At 38.0% G+C, this 8,710-nt stretch overlaps 1 pseudogene across 1 annotated transcript; it reads left to right on the forward strand.

The window, feature by feature from the left end:
- The first annotated feature begins 2,485 nt into the window (after positions 1–2,485).
- Positions 2,486–6,577, forward strand: LOC145291169 (heat shock 70 kDa protein 4 pseudogene; annotated as a pseudogene). The gene has a single exon (XR_013869342.1). The product of XR_013869342.1 is annotated as a heat shock 70 kDa protein 4 pseudogene (transcript).
- Positions 6,578–8,710: the final 2,133 nt, after the last annotated feature.

Raw genomic sequence — 8,710 nt, forward strand, 5'->3', positions numbered from 1 at the left:
AAAGCTTCAGCCAGAACTTGCTCCCATACTTACAAAACTGTTTAAGCGTTGCCTTAAGGAGAAGTGCTTTCCAACACCCTGGAAAACCTCATCAGCATGCCCTGTATTTAAGAGCTCGGTGATAATTCATCTCCTTCTCAGTACAGACCAATAAGTCTCCTGTGTGTCATGAGTAAGTTGCTGGAATCCATATTAAATAGAGAAATAGTCAACCACCTCAGCAGAAATAACCTTCTTAGTGACACGCAATATCGTTTCCATTCTGCAAGATCTACTGCAGATGTGCTAACAGCTATATCTCATAGGATTAGTGAATCTCTTGACAAAGGCTTCCTTTCTAGGGCAATTGCTCTTGACATATCAAGGGCCTTTGACAAGGTATGGCATAAAAGCCTACTTTACAAGATCTCCAGCTATGGTATAACTGGAAATGTTTTCTCAATCATTAAATCATTTCTTTCTGATAGGCTCATAAGAGTAGTGGTTGATGGACAAAAATCAGAGGCCTGCAGTATTAATGCTGGAATCCCTCAAGGGTCCATCCTGGGCCCAACTCTCTTCCTGATCTACATCAATGATCTCCCTAAACACATACTTAAATCATTCGTTAACGTCTATGCTGATGATACGACCATCTACAGCAACACATCAAAGGCTGTAAATGACAAAGCTCTCTCTGATTCTCTCTCCTCTGATCTCGAATGAATGGTTCAGTGGGGGAAGTCGTGGCTGGTTACCTTTAATGCATGTAAAACCAAACTCCTATCTTTACATCATCAACGCTCTGATCCCCATCTGGCATCAATTGAAATGGATGGCTCTCGTCTGGGTGAAGCCCCATGTTTTGACAAGCTTCTGGACTTGACCTTCACTCCTGATCTGAAATGGAACATGTACATCAAGTCTGTTGCCAAGGTCGCTGGAAAGATGGTGGGATCCTTCTACCGCTCAAAAAGATATCTCACTACTGATGCAATTCTCTATCTATATAAAAGCTAAGTACGTCCAAGGATGGAATACTGTTGCCATATCTGGGCAGGAGCTGCTAAAAACAGCCTATCCTGCCTTGACAGAGTACAAAATAGACTTCGTGGCTTAGTGGGGGATGCCCTTTTCTCTACCCTGCAACTTCTCTCCCACAGAAGAGACGTTGCAAGCCTATCTTTGTTTTATCGTTATTTCCATGGCAGGTGCTCATCTGAACTCCAATCTCTGGTCCCCCCTCGCCAATCTTTCACGAAAAACACCCGTCTAGCTGAATCCACTGTGAAAAATTTCCCCCACTCTATATCTGTGCCTAAATCAAAACGCGGATTCCATGAACAAAGCTTCTTTCTTAGAACTGCACGCCTGTGGAACTCTGTTCTGTCTGCCTGCTTCCCTCCGGACTACAACTTGGATGTCTTCAAGTCCAATGTTAACAAATTCCTAATGAACCGCCCCCTTAATTAAACACTTCATCAAATCTCCACACTAACGTAATGTACTTGCAATAACCCTTATCCCTGAGTGGCTTCCGGGCCTTGATAAGTGGTGATCACTGTGTAAAAAAAAAAAAAAAGAACTGCACGCCTGTGGAACTCTGTTCCGTCTGCCTGCTTCTCTCCTGACTACAACTTGGATGTCTTCAAGTCCAACGTAAACAAATTCCTGATGAACCGCCCCCTAAAGTAGGCACTCTAAATATCCACACTAACGTACTGTATTTACAATAACCCTTATCCTTGAGTGGCTTCCAGGCCTTGATAAGTGATGACCACCTTGTAAAAAAAAAAAAAAACTGATTCGCAAATCTTTATATATAGACGTTCTCGAATGTTTCATCTTGTTTCCTGTATTTTTACGCAAAGAAACATAACATAGTTCTTTTGTTTCATATGTGCGGGTGGTCACATCACAACGTTGTGTGCTTGCGCCTTCTTCATACGTGTGGGCGTTGAAAACGGTGATTGGTATGAAAATGTTCCTGCTGAGATTTGTTCTGGCCGTACGTAGCGGTTGCTACAATTCTATCATGTAGAAAAAAAAAAGACTTAGGGTAACAAACGTTTAATAACACAGCTCTCTTATAATTAATAGATTAATTTTTACATTTAACTTTCCCAGAATTTCTGGAGTTTTCAATAATAATATTGATAATATAATAAATATTTATTATATTTTGTAATGAAAGATTTAATAAGTCAAACTACATTTTTGTTATTCTGGAAAAATAAAAAAGGATATAGAAAAAATCAATTATATAATAAAAGTATCCACTAGTGTTTTTATTTAAAAACTCGCTTTTTCCTGCTACTCCCCCCCCCCTCTCTCCACCTCAATTTCTTCCTTTCACCCTCTGTCTTTCACGTGGAGTTCTCGCATTTTCCCGAAATTTCGAGAGAGTAGGAGACGAAGGGAGACCCTACTGGAGAGGAGGAGGAGGAGGAGGAGGAGGAGGACAAGGACATTTCGAACAACAGCCAATGGCAACAGCCGATGTATTCGGTTTTCGGCATTCGCCGACAATAACAACCAATCAGGAAGCTTGTAAAAAATGATCGTTCGGCTATCATTTCGAGAGCTTTCCTTTTTTTTCTCCGTTCAAAAGTGAAAAAAACCACTATTTTCCCCACGAGAACGAGAGGAAAACAATAAGAGGAATAGACTGCGTTCAAGAACGTAGATAATCGCTGGCCGATGCCGCAAAAGGTGAGTGAATATAAATATATACTGGTCTATATATAATAATATGACATAAATGTGAAAATATTATCACCGGATCGCTTTAATTGCACGTGTACTGAAGAAACCGAAAAGAACACTGAGAAACTCTACTGAGAATCGTGGATTATTCGAGGGGGAAAAAGGGAACAGGAAAAAAAAAACCTTCACAAACAAATTTATGTGTTTGTATGTATATATATATGCGCGTGTGTGTGTACACGGACTATAAAACACGCGCAATGTGTTAAATACAACTAAATCTTTCACCAATTCATCTGCTCTCTTCGAACATAACCGGCATTTTTCTTTTTCTTCTTTCCATTATATAACAAAAGATTAAAAAAAAAAAAAAAAAAGTCTTGCTTGACATTTTTTTTTTCTTATATAAAAAATATTCATCCATAATTCACTTTCTTGGATTAAAAAACAAAACAAAAAAAAAAAAAAAAATTGAACGCAACAAAATTCGTCCTGAAAGATTTTTAGATAAAAAGAAAAGTAATAAAAAAATTCGATCTGTTTTTGCTTTTCGAAAAAATCTCACTAATTTATTTATTGATATATTTCTAATCCCGTCTGGATTATTCCAGGTAGATCCCTCCGTATATAACACGAGAGGGGAGACACGAAAAAGACTGAACTATAAATGAAATTTATTTGAATTAAATTAAAAATAATAAAAAGCAGAAAAGAGACCCTGATTGCTAAATAACTACTTACCTTTTTTTTCCCTTCCTCTTTTCTTTGTTACAAAAAAAAAAAAAAAGTCACCAAATCTTCATTGTGACGAAATACTTGTTTCCTTTATAAACACTGCGTCTTAAAAAAATAAAAGCAAACTGAATTAACATTTTTTTTTCTCCTTAAAAAAGAAAAAAAAAGGGGACCCCCCCTCCCAAATACACACATATAAGGATTTTTAATTAATTATCCGATCATGTCTGTGGTTGGAATTGACTTTGGTACCCAGTCGTGTTATATAGCCGTCGCCCGGACGGGTGGCATCGAGACGATTGATAATGAATACAGCGATCGTTGCACCCCGAATTATGTCTCTTTCGGGGAGAGAGTTCGATCCATGGGACATTCTGCTAAAAACCAGTGTATCACTAACTTCCGGAACACCCTCTTTTCATACAAGGATCTTCTTGGCAAGTTGCATTCAGACGACAGTGTCAAAAGTTTAAAACGTCGTGTCCCCTACACGATCGTGGGCGGTGAAAACGATCAACCCCTTATCGAAGTGAAATGCCAACAAGAAACCTGCCAGTTCACCCCGGTGCAAATTGCGGCCATGATGTTGGGCAAACTCAAAGAAACTGCCGAGGCCGCCCTCAAGACCAAAGTGACCGACTGTGTCGTGTCCGTGCCATCTTTTTACTCTGATATCCAGAGGCGGTCCATGTTGGATGCTTGCCACTTGGTCAACCTGAACTGTCTTCGTTTAATGAACGACACGACAGCTGCTGCTCTTGCCTACGGTATCTACAAACAGGATCTTCCTGAAGAAAACGAAAATCGCCGGGTGATCGTCTTTGTCGACATGGGCTATGCCCACCTGCAAGTTTCAGCGTGTGCTTTCAACAAAGGTAAATTGAAAATGTTAGGGGTCTCCACAGCCGAGATTGGAGGGCGGGATTTTGATGAAGTGATCATAGACTATTTTGTTGAGGACTTTAAACAACGCTACAAGATAGATGCCCGCTCCAACAAAAAGGCCATGATCCGATTGGCCCAAGAGTGCGAGAAACTGAAAAAGCAATTAAGTGTCAACACACAGCCATCACCATTTAATCTAGAATGTTTCATGGATGACAAAGATGTTTCGGGAAAGCTTGATCGTGCTACGTTTGAGTCAATGTGTGAACCATTCCTGAAGAAGGCCGAAACAACCATGAGAAACATTTTGACTTATTGTGACCTGCAGCCCTCCGATTTACATTCTGTAGAGATTATTGGCGGCGCTTCACGTATCCATTCCATTAAACAGTTAGTGAAAGCCATCTATGAGACTGAACCGAAAACGACAATGAACGCTGATGAGGTGGTTGCGCGAGGCAGTGCCTTGCAGTGTGCCATCTTGTCACCGACTTTCCGAGTGAGAGACTTCAGTATCATCGATTGTCAACCCTACGGCATCACTACATCTTGGGATGCAGATGACGATGAGAATTCTAAACTGGAAATTTTTCCCAGATTCCATGCCATCCCCTTTTCAAAGATGCTGACTTTCTACCGTAAAGAACCATTCCAGCTAAGAGCGAGTTACTCTCCTTCCGAGCAGGTTCTTGAATCCCATCGACAGATCGGCTCGTTCAATATCGACAAGGTTGTATCACAAGCCAACGGTGAGAAATCAAAGTTAAAAATCAAGCTACGAATCAATCTACATGGTCTTTTGTCGGTTGTCTCTGCGACCATGGTTGAGAAAGTAGAAAGCGGAAGCGGGGATGAAACTGAAGAGATGGTCGTTGAGAATGCCGAGGAAATTGTTAATAACGAAAAGAACACAGAAGCAGATTTAGCCGAAAAGAATGACGATATTGAAATGAATAATACAGAGAAAGAAACTCCAAAGGAAAATGGCGACCTCAAAGAAGATTCTCCTAATGAGGACAAGAAGGAAGAAACACCAGTCACGGCTAAGAAAGTCAAAAAGGTAAAAATGGTGGATTTACCAATTGAGCCTTGTGTCCCGCAATTATCCCAGGAAGAATTAAATAACTATATTGAGAAAGAAAATTTTATGAAGTCCCAAGATAAGCTCGAGAATGAGCGTGCCGATGCAAAGAACGCAGTCGAAGAATATGTTTATGAAATTCGTGAAAAGATATATGGTCCACTCGAGAAATTTATAAAAGAGGAAGATCGTTGTACGCTAAGCAAATTGTTGGATGATACTGAAAATTGGCTTTACGAGGAGGGTGAAGATGAAAAGAAGCAAGTCTATGTTGACAAGATAACCGAATTAAAAAAGCATGGTCAACCGATTATCTACCGGTATCGGGAGGCTGAGGAACGGCCGCATGCCTTTAGTGAACTTGGCGCCACACTGCAAGGTGTCCACAAGGCGTTAGAATTGTATAATGCCAAGGATGAGCGATATGACCATCTCTTACAATCAGACATTGAAATTGTCGAGAAAGAATGGAAAGAGAAGCTCGACTGGTTTGAAATGCACCAAAATCTACAAAACCAAATGAGTCCAGATGTCGACCCGGTCGTGACGGTCGTACAGATTCGCACGCAAAAACAGTCTCTCGAGAACACTTGCTATCCGATTTTGAATAAGCCAAAGCCGAAAGTGGAAGAAGTACCACCCGCTGCCAATCCAGACTCTAGCGCAGACTCTACCTCGACGCCGGCTGAAGAAGCTAGTGCTACTGAGGACCAAAGTGTCCCGCCTGAAACTGATCCACCTGCTGAAAATTCCCAAACAGAAGAACAAATGGATGTGGATTAAAAATAATAAAAATAACTAAAAAAAAAAAAAAAAAAATGAATTCTGACATACACTTGAACACCTTTTTACATAGACACAAATACAAAACTGCTTTACAGAAAAATGACTCGTATACAAATTAACTGAACTTGAAAAAAAAAAAATATGGAAGAAAAACAGGATAATTTACAAAAAATATTTTCTTCCATTTTTTTTTTTTGTTTTTTTTTCTCCAAAATCCTGATCAAAAATGGTTTAAGGAGATGCTATTCCAAAGTTCCAGCCAATTTATGGACACTTGGTGTTGAAAGTAAGAAATCTTCAATACTTTTGACCCATCTTGCTGCAAATTGTACCACCAAAATTTCTTTTTGTTTACGTTTTTTATGTTGTACATCTGTGAATGAAAGTCTTTGTATGCAGCCTCAACAGTTTTTGTTATCACTTTCTTGTTCTTCATCTTTATTTTTTTCAGCCCACAAAGTTTACAGTTTACAAAAAGAATTGAAATTTGGGTTGAAAAACATTCCTATTTTCTTCTGAGTAAAATATAAAAATATCTTGCCTTGATAGTTCAAAACTTAAGTTATACCTTTTCCTCTTTCCTACAGAAGAGACGTTGCAAGTCTGTCTCTACTCTATAACTAATGGCAAGTGCTCGTCTAAGTTCCGACCTATGGTCTCTCCCTTGCCAAACTTAAAAAAAACCCCACTCTCACTCTACTAGTTACAACCACTATCAACAATTTCCTCCACCCTCTCTCTCTCTGTGCTAGATTTAGATTCACTAAACACAGATTCCATGAACAAAGCTTCTTTCGGTATTGTTTTTAGATTAGGTCCACCTCACTTCCACAATTTTCTTTTAAATGACAACTTTTATAGGTTTTCGACTATGCTGAATACGAAAATCGCATTAAATTTTGCAGTAATAAGTAGTTATCGAGATATAAAAAGTTGTATTATGCATTGTATTCTTTGGCGGCTATCTTTTTTACGCGCGTGCGCGCGCCATAGACAAATCTAGTCATCTATGACTGACACTGCACGCGCGTAAAAAAGATGGCCGCCAAAGAATACAATGCATAATATAACATTTTATATCTTGATAACTACTTATTTCTGCAAAATTTCATTGCATAGTCGAAAACCTATAAAAGTAGTCATTGAAAAGAAAATTGTGGAGGTGGACCTTTGACCTAATCTGAAAATTTACCCTTCTTTCTCATAACTGCCCACAGTTCCATTGGCCTGCTTTCCGATTGGATACAAATCAAATCCAATGCAAACAATTTCTTATTGAGCGGTCCTTTTAATCAAATTCTACCCAATTTACACCATTAATACTACTACAGTACTACCACCTTTAACCCTTATATTCGAGTGGCCTTTGGGCCTTGATAAGTGGCCACTCCCTTGTAAAAAAAAAAAAATCTTTATGATGTACGTACGCGTGACAAAATATTCCGAAAATCACCTAAGTTGATCAAGTAGTTTTATTTTTAAATAAGAAAATCACACGTTATTAGCTGAGGAGAGGACCGACTGCCTTACTCGCCATTTCAAAAACAATTTCAAAATGTATAGAGATAACTCCACAATAATTCACATTTGCGAGATTTATTGTAATGCCTACGAATTCCCATTAATCACTACAAAATTATTTTCGTTTCTAAAAATAAAAATACTTGATCAATTTACTTGATTTTTCGAATATAATATTCGGAAAAAGGTACAGATTTATTTTTTCCTTAACACAGGGAGAATTCTAGACAAGAACCTCTTTCTAAATTATAGCGCCCCCCAACCCCTCAGTAACACCCCAAGTTAACCTAATCGAGGGAGGAGGTACCTTCACCTACTGCTTGAAAATCGATTTGGTTTATTATTCGACCTCTTCCCGTTTTCAACATGTATTTCCTTCCTTTCTTGTTCTTTAACTAAAAAAAAAAATTATACAACGCAAAATAAGGGATATTTAACAAAATTTTATTTAGAAATCTTCGAGGAATTGTCTTTTTCCTCAGATATCGTAAATTTGACTAAAATCCCTAAAATGTATTTTGATTTAACTTATCATAAAATATCCGATTTCCCTTAAAATCAACCGCAGAATCATCTCCATTGTTCAACTAATTATATTTCAAATTTAACAGGAATACGAAATTTAACTTTCTTTTTTATTGTTAAAAAATTAATTCCGATAGCAAAAAATAGTTCGGTTTTTACATTCAAACAACCTGTTTGATTAAAAAAAAATTTTTTTTGTAGTTTTCTTTTAAAAAAACAAAAAAAAAACAAAAAAACAACCCAAAACTCTTGAATTTTCCAGTTGCTTCGGATCAAGGGCAGATAACTCTTCTTGCAACTACATTTTTCTTTCCATTTTCCATCAAATTAAGTCTTTTTTTTTTTTTTTTAATGATTTTTTTCCCCCAACTTGTCATCCTGCCAGCTCTTGCGTTTAATACTTATTTTAATCATTTGAAGTTTGTTCTTTTAAATGAAATCACACTATATTTGCCCCCCCCCTTTATTATTTATAGAAAGAAAAATCGTAAC

Source organism: Euprymna scolopes, chromosome 12 (genome assembly GCF_053919585.1).
Source record: "Euprymna scolopes isolate OS-2025 chromosome 12, ASM5391958v1, whole genome shotgun sequence".
Classification (NCBI taxonomy): domain Eukaryota; kingdom Metazoa; phylum Mollusca; class Cephalopoda; order Sepiida; family Sepiolidae; genus Euprymna; species Euprymna scolopes.